The sequence below is a fragment of the Micrasema longulum genome, unplaced genomic scaffold, assembly GCF_059751315.1.
Source record: "Micrasema longulum isolate JH-2025_06_02 unplaced genomic scaffold, ASM5975131v1 h1tg000677l, whole genome shotgun sequence".
NCBI classification, from domain to species: domain Eukaryota; kingdom Metazoa; phylum Arthropoda; class Insecta; order Trichoptera; family Brachycentridae; genus Micrasema; species Micrasema longulum.
In genome coordinates, this window is record NW_028277873.1 from 468,108 (window position 1) to 482,000 (window position 13,893).

The following is a 13,893-nucleotide window of genomic DNA, read 5'->3' on the forward strand; positions in this document are numbered from 1 at the left end:
CACTACTTGATTCCCATTTTCTAATCGTGAGTCGTTGAAAATAGAATAGAACAAGAACGCAAAAAAATTATAGATTTCATTAAAAGATAGAATAAAGAAGAAAATTAATGAAACAAAGGGAATGCTCATAAAGTGAAAATACGTTTTTTTTTATAAAAGATAATGAAAAAAAAAATCGCAAGTGACATATCAGATATTGTAATTAATAGATAACTTCATAATATTGATATAATTTAATCAAGCTTGTCCATTACAAAAAATAACTTTTTAAAAATATTATTTGTTCATGTTGTGTTTAAATTATAAATATTTTATAATGTCACATGTATTGTTTATTATTTCTGGACTAGAATATTCAATTTTTAAAAAAATCATATGAATATATAAATAATAAAAGACGAGCCACCAAAATCATTAATTCTTCATCTTGTTTTTGTACTCCTATATATAACACATCACTTCCTTCAGATTCGTATATTATACATTATAACTATGCATACCTTTAAAGCTTTTTTTTATAAAACACTGTTATGAGTTTCTCCAAATGTTTGTAGACATGCTGGATTTCCTTCCTAGGGCAATCACGGCAGAATATTACCTACTGTGTAATATTCATAATTCCGCCTCTTAAACCAACCAATGACAGGTCGTAAGCTCTATAAATGCCTATTCCCTTCCCTTCTCAAAAGTGTTTTCCCGCTCTGCAACAAATTTAGATTATTTAATTTATTTATGTAAATATATAATATATATACTGGGTGTTCATTAAACCCCTTCACATCCGAAACCACGATGATCAGTATGAGCAAAAAGCCATATTGCCACGTTAAAATATATTTTTAGAACAAACTTAAAAAAATTAAATATCAAAAAAAGCAAATGGTTGTTTACTTCTGCAGGGTGAAACGAAGAGGGGGGAGGGGGGAATCTAATACTGCGCCGCGCTCCCCTCACTTTTCCCCTGCAGAAGTAAGCAACCGTTTGTTTTCTTAAATATTTAATTTAAAAAAGATTCTTTGTTCTAAATATTTTTTTAAATATGCTAATTATGTCTTCTTGCCCATACTGATCATCGTGGTTTCGGATGTGATAGGGTTTAAAGAACACCCTGTGTATATATTTAAAAAACATATATACAAAAAACCCTTACATATTAAATAATATTATATCACCCACATTTCTTTCACTTTTTAAATATTGATTATTTCCAAGGTAAAAAGCTGACTTTTTCTTGTTTTTTTTATTTTTCTGGTAAACCCTTGGAATAATAATACGCCAATAACTGATAAAAACCATTACACGATTATAAGTAAATTACAGTTTACAGCGATACAATGGGCCCTAAGTACTCAGTTTGAGAATCGCAAACGCAAACCGAAACATTCCATTACACGTTTGTTGTTAAACAAAAAAATAAACGAAATTTGGAACGCTTGTGATATAATATGTAATAAAAATAAATGGCTTTTAAATAATAAAACATTGTTTAGATTTAACGTAGACTTCATACATCAATATTATCAAGAATATTAAATCAGTTCAACATCGATTTTTGAGAAAGATTGGTTGAAGGTTGGGCTTATCCAGAGACCTGTATACGTATAATGAGTTAGAAACAGTCTTGATTTCTTTGATAACAAGTTGTCTTCTTTCAAACGATCACTCAATCAAATTCAATTATAAAAGCCTTTCTCCCGCTTCCACTCCCACAAAATCTAATAAACCGTTGAGTCTTTCTACTTTTTTTATAATAATTTTCTATGGATAAATGTGTCCATAAAAATGCCCATTGGGCGTGTGTATAAATAAATAAAAATAAAATTATTGAAAACATTATGAAATAAACTGCATAATGGTTATATTCATCAACTAGAGCATTAAATGTATCTAATGTTAGTAAATATTAGTACATAACCACTTACCGACTCTTTTAGTCTACCGGTTTCGAGACGTACCCATCTCTTCGTCAGAACACTCACAACACCAACATGTAAATACTAAAATACACCTCCGCATTCACCATCACCGTAGTATATAATATAGTATTTCCAAAAATACATAAATCACATGCAGATTTTTAGAGATGCGAACACCACCATGTCTAAACATGCACTAAGCTTCATTAAAAAAATATTTCATCTTATGTTGAAGAATTGGTAGGGTGTTGAGAGGGAGGAGGGGTAGAGGTGGGGTTATCCGATTGGTCAATTTCGGTGATGGTAAAGGTGCAGACGTATTTTAGTATTTGCATGTTGATGTAGTGAGTGTCCTGACGAAGGGACGGGTACGTCTCGAAACCGGTAGACTAAAAAAAATCGGTAAGTGGTTATATACTAATATTTACTAACATTAGTTAAAATGTTTGACAGCAAAGTTAATGCTTTAAACATAAATATTATTTAATGAATCGTTCATTTTGACTTTCGATTTATGTTATGTAATATTAATTGAAGACTTACGACGCACATATTTCTGTAAATTATGTATAGATAAAGTAAGTTATCATTTGATTATGTACCTTGCATAATTTAAAAATAAAGCTTGTCAAATGGACTTACAATGTTGATAGTGTTTTTGTTCCAATGGCATTATTTATTTCGACCTTGTTCCAAATAGGTGTTCTTGACATTGCATTGCACCGTAGCATAACATTATGCATTCAAAATTATTATCGTCAAAATTACAATTTTGTAGCGTTGATTTTCCAAAACACCGAAATATCAAGTCATTTATCATAGATTTTATGTCGCCATATTTTATAATGAAGAAATGAGTCAAAAACTCTTTCTGTCCAGAATTCTAGTAGTGACAAAGAAAAAGGAAACAAGATTTTCAGCCGAAGCCAAACCGAATATCGCCTTTTGTTCAAGTTTCGGCCGTAACTAAAACCGAAACAAAAACTTATTTAAATAAGTTAAATGTCAACAATGTTTTAAGTATGTCCAAATGTTTGTAGACACGCTGGATTTCCTCCCTAGAGTCCCTAGGGAGTTATTTATATCTTAATTTGTCGCAACAGAGAAGGAAAACATTTTTGAGAAGGGAATATGGAAGACTAGGCATTTACAGGGATTATGATCTGTCATTGGCTGGTTTGAGTGGCCACTTTACATCCTGTGTAGCATTCACAATTCTTCCCATGATTAAATATCCACATTTCCTCAACTCTTCCATCTGTTTACTTTTGTGAAGTAAAAGAGCTAAAACCTGAAGCCGAACGTAATCCGACACATCCCGACCGCAGGTTTCGACTGAGCCATTTTTTCGGCTAATTTTTATCCGAAACCGAAATCGCGGCTAGAACTCGTTTGATTGGTCAAAACTGGCTGAAACCGAAACTTCAATCGGTCACTAAGATAAGCGGTTTCGCTTACCGCACTTGACGGGCTCAAGCCCTGTAATAACCTATAATTGCATATTCACTTCTCTAAAATATTCTACATGGTTATTGGGATTGTTGTATTGTCAAATAAAAGAAACATCTTAACATACCCTAATTTAATTCAGCGTTCGATACCACTGCTTTTTAAAATTGGCTTAGATTGGAATTTATTGAATAATTCTAAAACAGAGGCTTATCGTGTTATTCTTTTTAAAAAATATATATAAAATAGGAAGCACTAAACGTGCTCGTGAAAAATGCTTTTTAATGTGTATGAAATAAATTTATCGAGTTTTATGTATACCTATTCTTATTTGATAAACAAATCTTATCTTAATTACTTCATTTAACTATCCTATCCAATACCCACTACTTACAAGTGATTCTACTCGATAAACACAAGACGAAAATAAATAATCAGAGAAGTTTCTTTTGAATTCTAGACACGTCTGAGGTCTGTACAGCTGTAGGTGTACTCCTATATTTATTATGATGCATTTTGTCGTAATTCATTGTGTCAGCGAAATAGCCAGTCCATTTATTCAATTATTAAGGTGGGCCATCTGAGGATGTTGCAGTAGAGATAGAGAGATGGAAGCAGATTACTAAGTAGGTAGAAACTCTGTGCGAATTATAGTCGAGTGCAATAAAATTATATCCACCTGGGCTGGTATTATGAACGGAATTGCGCGCTGCGTCGTCATTGCCAAGTTTGTGATTGGCCAGACCACAACGACGCGACCCTCCTTAGAGGTCTACGTCTAAACGTGCGTTGAAATTTTATTCCAGTTTTTTAATATTTATTTAGTACAATGAAATGTTCATTTTGCTACCTTATTTGAGAAGTTTTTAAAAAGCGTTTCCGGGTAGCACTAAACTTTTTTATTAACAGCATTTTTTTTATAAAGCTCCATTTAAAAGTATTTAAAATTGCCAAAATTCGTTTTAGTTATTTTTACTTACTTTTTTTTATTAAGGAAGAAGAAGCATCGGCGTAACGAAGGTTATGGAAGGAAAAATGTGTTAAACCTAATCATTATTATAAAGCACCACACTTTTGTTACATATTAAACTAAAATTTGGCATATTCTTAGGATATGTAACTAATCAATAAATTTAGAAATGTATTTTTTTTACGAAACCCTAAGGAAACCCCATAATGTACCGTAGGACGAGAAGTATTGGGTACTTGCTTAGTATTGCATTGATGTGCGCAATTTCAATCACATCGATATTTTTCGTGCATGACTATGCAAATGCAGAAACACATGAGTGCTGAGCGAAACACCAGAAAATCGGATAAACTGATTGAACTTAGTCAGAAACTTACCTACTGGTCATTCGTCCGTGATAATTATATTCTGCTGTGTTTTAGAGAACGCGGGTTTGAAATAACCCACGCGGGTTTGAAATAACCCATAACCCGATGTGGTCTGTGGTGCGCTCTATAGTTGTGCTACTTTTCAGAACCCTGCTGGTTTTGCCTAAAACTATACATGTATACTGCCTCTTCAACGCTTTTTTCAGACCAGTTCTTCTCTTAGATTTTTTATTACAAATCCGCACCATGTTGATACTTAAAACAAATAGATACAAAAGCTTCATTAATAAAATTAGTAAAGTGTGCGGGGCATTATGAGGTACCTCGTTAGGGGCATCCTGGGGTGCCCCATCATGCCCTGTATCCGTGTCCCCGTTTTGCCCTTATGTCTAGTAATGTACAAATATATTTTAGTACAAAACGAAAAATCGGTGCATTGATATTCACTAGAAGATATCCAATATTTTTTTTATATTCACAGACAATTAGATGAAACACGGCGGAAAAAGATTTCTTAATTTTAAAAATAGTCTCCTACGGTTTCTCCTCTAGTCGCTTCCATGCTGAGTGCTAAACGTCGATTCATTTAGACTGCCTGTGCAACACATAGCTAACAACTCCAGTTTGATGTATTTTTGCATTTCCTGTTATGCCGCGCGTCTCTATTTGGGCCCCCCTTCCTCCCCTACATAAAAATAAAACACTTGATTTATGTGCTATTTTCTGTGTCCGGGCGGATTAAGAATAGTACTGCGTGTGAAATAGAACCAGAATCCTGGACGAGTGCTTTCGGCTTGATGGGCTAATCTCAGGTGAAAATCCTAAACTAGGAAATCGAACGGAGATAAGTCCGCCTCATTGTGCAGTCGTAAGCGCGTTCGGCTATCATTTTTGAGGTTCTGAATTCGATTCATGGCAGTGTAGACGTGAAATACTGATTTTGAAGATTGTTTTAAGTGCAATATTTCATTCTTCAAATATGTATTTAGAGTCGTAAATAACATGTCTTAGAAAAATAAGAATTATGCTGTGATGTGGGGGAACCTCGGACCTTTGAACTTTGAGTCTGCAAAACTAACAGACTATGTTTTCTAGTTTTTTTACTTTTAAATAAACATATTTAAAAAAACATTTTTCACTAGGTATACAGCTGACGTATCTAAAGACAATAAACAAAAAAGTTTAATAGCTGTAGGTACTGGGTACCTGCTTAAATATTGGGATAATTATTGTACTAAAATTCTGTCTCGACCGTTATTTGTCTCAAATGTCATTGTAACGATAATTTGTCGTTTTCACGGCCGCTTAATGACATGACGGGCAGCAATTTTTGTCATGTTTGACACTTTGATTACTCGTCTATTTATGTAAAAGCCTGCAATAATACTACGAGTATATTGGGTGTTAACATATAGTTGGGTCCGTCTTTTTTTAAATTTAAAAATGAGCACCTAACCAAAAATGTTATGCTCTACAAGATATTGTATTTGCTTTTACGTTACATATCGTCGGGTTTCTGGCACAAGTTGGTAACTAACATTTCACTAGTTGTGAGATATTGCACTTATAAAGTTAAATGCTCATCCCGAATCAACAATTCAAATATAACCACAAGTAGAATATGATAATACTTTTTTTTGTATTTATAAAATACCAAATATTTCTATTGACTTTTACAAAGATTATTAGATGCCAGTTATGAAGAGATCTCATTTTTCGAAAATTTGTGGTTACCGACTTGTGTTAGAAAACCGACGAAATATTATTTTTTTTGATTTTAAATCTTCAAAACGGAATGTCAGGTCGACGATAGCGAGCATTTTCGACACCTCCTTCTGTTCGCGTTCAATCGAGGAAATAAAGGAGAAAATAAGTAATGAGAACGAGGAGACGGAGAAAACCCACCTCCTCCCGCAGCTGTTATAGAGTTGTCATGTACTTACATAGTACGTGTTGTATTTAGTTAGTGGGTGGTAGAAATTACGTTCTCCACAGGATTAAATAAACCCAGAGTTCTGATGTATTTGGCTCTTAACCATCTGGTAAATCCCCTGGGACCAATATTAACATCTTAAGGAATGCAGAAATCATGTATATTTATTGAAAAGGGTCGTTTATAGAAAGCACTTGAAAACCATATGCTTTAACGCGTGAGAAATATTATTTTGCATAGTAGCGTGAATAAATGTACCTATTTTGTGTATCAAATCTACCCCTCCAAAATACCTACATTTGCATTATATAAATCCATACTCGGTCCTTTGGAGGATGAATTAGAAATCTCTCGTAGTAAAAAAGTATAAAGTATTAAAGTAAAAAGGTATAAATGTTTCATTTTTTGGTAAATAATTGTGTTAAACACACTATAATAGGCTTGTTTTTGCGTTTTTTATATCAATTTTCGGAAACAGAGTTTCATGATTGCATGAAATAAGTGATAAAATCGATTAGATCAGTGATCAGTAATTTCCCATCACTAATGAAATTAGTTTGATAGCTGTCATTCTAATCAAGCTATATTTTAAGGACTATAAGTATATGGTCCAGTCAACCGTATCTCCTTCGCATGATGACAGTTTTTACCTGAGTTTGCTCTCTTATTTCTTCATTCCTTACAAAATAAAAACAAAGTTTAGCTAAAATACATCGATGAGAGCACCAGGTTTCTATCTCTCTAGAACCTCCCCCCTCCGTGTTAAGGGTGCATTTGACAGTTATTTAAACCTTATTCAAACCATGTATTCTTCTAAATATATATTTATAAAGATTCAGTTGAATTAGATACCTACGTGACTTGCAAACAAATAAGCAAAACGGTACCTGACAACATGCAAATAATAACAGGCATGAATAATCTAATTTCGATTTAATTTATTTGCATGATTAAATATATATTTATGTATATACTATCGGTATAAATCATACCTACAGTAATACTTGCAAATATTGCACAATACTAATTAAAATACAATTTTACGTAACTATTTACAATATAATTTATGCAGAGTGCGTTGTTTCGAAAGTTAGTCTGTAATAATTTTGAAAACGGTTTGGATCACTGAATACCTAGATAATTCCTACCGACCGCAGTGTATCTGGATCATTTACATACATGTAGGTAAGATGATCAGACTAAAGCTTCAGGTGCCAGTTCAGGGAGTATGAAATATTCTTTTGTAAAAACATATTTTATGTCCAGGTTTGGATAAACATAAATAAATTTGATAAATACCCATTTATAAAATGAATTCAAGAGATAATAAATTACCAATGCAATAAGCGTGCAATCCTTACGCTCCAAAATATCTTGCTGAGAATTTCATTTACCTTTCTAATCAATCTTTCGCTTCGCTCTCCTCAGCTAAGAAAGCTCAGCTCAGAATGAGCAACCTCTTCATAAAAAAAATACACCTTCTCTAGCCACCTTCAAGAAACGTTTGAAACATTATTATATATCCCCAGAATCCCGAACTCCCCGAGTTTTTTACTGCTTTTTTATTTTTTCTTAAATATACAGGATGTTCTTTAAGCCCTGTCACATCCGAAACCACAATGATCAGTATGAGCAAGAAGATATATTGGCATATAAAAATATTTTTTTAGAACGAATAAAATTTAAAAAAATAAAAATATAAAAAAGTAAATAGTTGCTTACTTCTGCAGGGGTGAAACGAGGAGGGAGAAGGGGGAAGTCTGACACTGCACCGCGCTCCCCTCACTTCTCCCCTGCAGAAGTAAGCAACCATTTGTTTTTTCAAATATTTTATTTTTTAATTTTTTCTTTGTTCTAAATATTTTTTGAAATATGCTAATATGTCTTCTTGCCCATACTGATCATCGTGGTTTCGGATGTGACAGGGTTTAAAGAACACCCTGTATATTTTCATCTCTTTTTCGTTCCTTGGTTCCTTTTTCTCTCTCCTTCCAAATTCATTATCTAATTCCACATTCCTCATCATTTAACATGTATAACATAATGTACTTTTTAAAAATATTAATGCTAATATGTGCAAGCCTTATCTCCAAATTAAAAAAAACAGCTGATATTTTAAATGAATCAGGGTTTTTTTTTATTTGAACATGTATGTATCTTTTGATTTATATTTATGTTTTTTTAGTCCAATTTTTTGACCAATCTCTTCTTTTGACCAGTCTGTTTTTTGGTTGGCTGGATGATATTTATTTTAGCAGTAAGAAGTTTTATATAAATATAATGTTCATATAACAAAAGTCCATATGACTAAATATGCCGAATTGCGCAATGAAAATTGGTGATTGTTATTGGAAATAGGGTCCTTAGAGCGTGCAAACTAATGGATAATTATAATCATAAATATGTCATGTATAAAGATAAATGTATTTAATATCCGGAAGTTATTCAAGTCACGTCCAAAATAATATAATGATTTGCAATTTTAATTAATTATAAGAATATTTTAAAACTGTACTGGTGGATTTTTATAAGCTGGCGCGTGCGATATACTTGCGCTATACATACGCATTGTGTAGTATCCGTGAATAAGCCCATGGTATGACATCGCACGGCATACGCATTATGAAAATAATATTTGTCTCTCTCGCGCTCAGACGTGACGTTATGAGCGTGACAACTATTGCTTTATTAGTTGCTAATGATATGGTAATACAATATACACAGGATTCTTCTGCGTTCATCTGAATTTCGCTGCGACTCTTAATAGTAAAAATATAATAATTTGTACGAGTATTAAGTTATGGATTAAAAACACTGGTTTATTAATATGTAGGTATTTTCATTTAATCAAATCATGAATAGGTTGATTATGTAGTGATGGCGCTTTCGCAAAACTTACACAAAAATATTTTTAATGTACAGAATACTGATTTTAAAAATCTTGATGTTATATATTGTTACGTTAAATGTTTTCAAAAATCTCTTTAAGGTTAGAGCGAAAAAAACAATTACTTAAAGAAATGTCATATATTTACGAGTATTTATTTTTAAACAAGCATGTTTTTTATTTGATATTTTGTGTTCATCATTATAATAATTAATATAGTTAAAATGCACAGTACAAATTATTTCGGATAAAATACGTATACACACTTATTGATAAACAATAAATCTTCTTATTTATATGCTTAAAACAATCTACAGAATTTCGCATTCTAGTCTAGAGTAAAAAAATTTTTTTTTTAAATTTCAATTACCCTTGTTCTTGGAAGGACTATAATAAGTAAAATGCAACATTTCAAAAAATGATTTGAAGAATATAAAATAATGAAACAAAGTATTTTCGTATATTAATATTATCAACATCCGGTAGATTTTAAATAGTTTAGTGTGAGTTTTTTGAACGCGCCAGCTTAAGTTAAACCACCAGTACTATTTGGTGAAGTGAGGAAAATGGAATTTATTTTATGCACATATTTTTACTCCGGTTATTTACAATCAATATTTTAATTTAAATTTAAATAATTATTTATGTTCCAACTTGTTCGAAATAAAATTTGGGTTGGGTTTGGGACTTACAAACATAATTGACATGTAAAATAATCATCAAAAATTAATAAGTTAAAAAAATCGAGTATAATAATTGACATAAATATAGAGGTAAAATAATTAACTGACATAAATTACTAAAGTGTTAGGTAAAATAATTATTTAAATGATAAAAAAATATTCAACTAAAATTTCATAGTAAAAATACGTAATGTAATAAATCATAATCATTTTCCAATCTACTATCTAAAATACTGCTTTGGTACCCAAATTGGCGAGTATCTTGATAATTTGATAATTTGTTACATGAAGGCGAGATAATCAATAACCTGTCTCGCGCTTCGGATTCGTCCAACATGAAAAAGAAATGTTCTATTTTACAGAAAAACATATTATAGAAGGCCACAGATTTAACTATTGTTGATTTTAATCAAGCAACGTATTTTAAAACGTTTACCAAAAATAATAATTATATCGTAGGTCAATATTCGTTTTTGGTGGAACCCAATCAGATTATTTCCTTAAATTCCTTATAATTTCGGCATTTTTATTCATTTTCACTGTTCATTTTGGGGAACATGATTTTTCAATGAACTTTGATTAATGATATTTTTTAAATATATTCATATCACTGCTGCCATGTAATTATTATTATGAAGACCTTCGCAATTGCGCCGCTAAGCGTAGTTGGACGTTAACAAAAATATGTATTTATATTTAAAGGGCTCAGGAATGCATAGGTGTATTAAAAAATATTTTTATGTAATATTTTTATTTTTACTTTTTTAGAATTAAATTATTTTTCCCCTCTCCTCCTGCATTCATTAGTGTGAAATCTGTAATTGGTCTTACTTTTTAAAATTGTTCTTTTGTACCTTGTTTTTTTATATAAAGACTGTATGATTTCATTAATAAATAAATAAATAAATACGCCAGCGAACTCGTTATTTACTCCGATCTGCGGTATTGTTCTTCTTCAGAAAGCTCACCTACTATTGGTCCTACGTACGCATAGTCGTATGATAAGGGAACATCCAATAAGTTAAAAATTCCCCTATATGAAAATATTATTTTTATAAAATTGTAGATTGGTGATGCACGCCGACCTACGATATTAAATTATTCACGTAAATAACAATTCAGTTTAAATCTGTAAAAAGGCGAAAATAATTATAAGTTATTTTTATAAAATATGTAGGCAGTCATTACTAGACGGTATCGTGCACAAAACAGAAAATGGAATATTCTCTGGAATATTTAATCTTAATTTACATATTAGTAATGAGTAATGAGTCATTTCCTTGATTGATTTGATAAAGTTCCACCTTCTCAGTGAACGAACAAAAGGGCCATTTAAAGAGCAAATGCATTCAAATGGTTTACTGTTTTCTGATATTTTGTACGTAATTGACATCATTACACAAAATCAATATTTGGTTAAACGATGCGTCAGCCACGGGCATATTTATGTACCATGTACTTAGCTAATATTAGAAATTTTCATTTCAATAAAATTTCGCAGATTTGATTTGATTTTTAAATAAAAAAGGAGCGCTGAATAAAAAAGGAGCGCTGAAGCAAAACATTTCAATTAAACGTTACAGTCTTACCAATAATACCGGTAGGTAGAGGCAGAGATGATCGAACGCCGCATGCATCTAACTTGACATACGAGTACATTTTAAGCTTCTTCATTTCTCGTATTATATGAAAGACAAAACCCTACAATACATCACATACAAATAATATAATCACTAGATCCCCGACATAAAGACAACTTAAACAAATACAAACTAATACCACTTTCGGACAAAGGGATTTTGAGTATTATTCAATTAAAATCTATAACCTACTTCCACTATCTATTAAAGCAATTAGTAACGAGAAAATGTTTAAAAAGGCTTTAAAAAAATGGATAGTGGAGCTAGGTAGAAGTAAAATGGATTGTCTCATTCGCCCAAACTAATATTGAATCAACTGCTCCACAAGTGAATAGCTTATGTTAGGTTTTTGTTATTTTCATTGTGCGTTTTGTAATATAAATAATATGATGTACATAAATTAATTATAAACATAAATACGTAGTGTTTAAAACTGTCTGAATATTTTGTTAATTATCAAGTTAGACTTCTTTGTTTATTCTCAAATGTAAAAATATTTCAAAAAAGTATATTGTTAAGTGTCCTTGGCACGGGTAAACCCAGTGAGGTCACATTATTTTTATTATTAATTATAGCTTGTAAGAGAAAAATAAGAATAAATAAATAAATTTTGAAAACATGCCCTACGGTTGTGTGTGATTTTGAAATGAGTAAACATAATATTTTGGTTTATCTAAACATAAAGTCCTACGTTAACATTCACTTTCACCAAACCATTATAGTGATCTTTTCAATTTTATTATACCCCTCTTAAATTTGCATTCTCGTCGGAAACATAATGGCAGTATTTACATAAAATTAAAACCATGTTCTTTTTTTGTTTTTTTAAATTTTAATGGCTTGTCTTGCCATAAAACCATGTTAAAATGATTTATTTCAGGTATGTCGGATATCCTTATTATACAGGTAGGCGTAGGAGCCTATCTCTTTCGACAAACAACCCGATTTAAAATATAGTATGTAGTATACGCACATATAGTGTGTAAAAGTGAAATTTTCGTACAATTTTCACAAACGTGTTTGGCAGCTATTTCTGGTCAAAGAACTCTGACACTTTATAACAAGGAGAGCTTTATTTCAATACAATTTTAGATATTTAATGCCACATAGCTATGATACCAATTCTTAGAGTAATTACTTTGAGGTCCTACTAGACCTATGATTAATGCAATGCAGTGGCATTTCTGTAGAAAATTACCATAAAGATGGTAATATTTAATTAGAAAAATCATTACAGTTTTGACTCACAACAGTTATAGCTTTCAAAGTTTCTAACCAGGTTATGTAAAATGATATTCAAGATGCATTATAAGTTGTAAGTAAAATTAGTTAGTGGAAAACATTATTTCGTTTCCTCCATGCCTATTCTTGATCAAATGTTTTTAGAAATGAATTTGATTCAATCCGCTAGGGATTTTATTATGGTTAAGTTGAGAAAGACAAGGGTAGTTTATGTAACTAATTCAAGGTAAATGCGACTAGCGACTGCGACTTTTTCTCAAAAATGGTAACAGATTTTATTTTCATTGAAAATCAATATTCTTTTGTAATCAAGCTGTAATGGGTCCGCTTCTATTTATTCTCTATGTCAATTACATAATTTGTCAAAATTTAAATTAAAAAATAATATCATATGCCGATGATACGGCTGTTTTAGTTGAAGGGGTTAACTGGAACTCAGTAAATTTAGTAGCTAATGACGTTATGAATAAATTGAAATTATGGTTTGACAAAAATATACTATCTTTAAATAAAGAAAAGACAAAAACGAACCTTTTTTTTATTAACAAAACAAATATAGATTCAGTAATAAAAATATTGATTCACCAAAGCAATTAACTACCATCTAACATGTTTAGTACTGGATTCAACAAATGAAATTAAATATCTCAGTGTATACATAGACCAAAACTTTAAATGGAAAGACCATAATACAAGCGAATTAGTTAAGCGTGTTAGAAAATCTATGTACATATTTATTATATTAAAGAATATTTTATAAATCGATAATTTAAAAACAGCTTATTACTTAATTGTACAATATTTG

The 13,893-nt window shown here is 31.1% G+C and overlaps 1 protein-coding gene across 2 annotated transcripts in view; it reads left to right on the plus strand.

Moving 5' to 3' along the window:
• The window catches only part of LOC148279753 (protein 5NUC-like), a 48,643-nt gene that overhangs the window by 13,427 nt on the left and 21,323 nt on the right, over positions 1-13,893 (plus strand). Inside the window, exon 1 of one of the 2 annotated variants that reach the window (XM_088229457.1) lies at positions 8,367-8,437. The exons of the other annotated variant lie outside the window; for it this stretch is intronic. The gene's annotated coding sequence lies outside the window, so the exon portion shown is untranslated. Of the gene's footprint in view, positions 1-8,366; positions 8,438-13,893 lie in introns of those variants that run through there. 2 annotated transcript variants of the gene reach the window in all.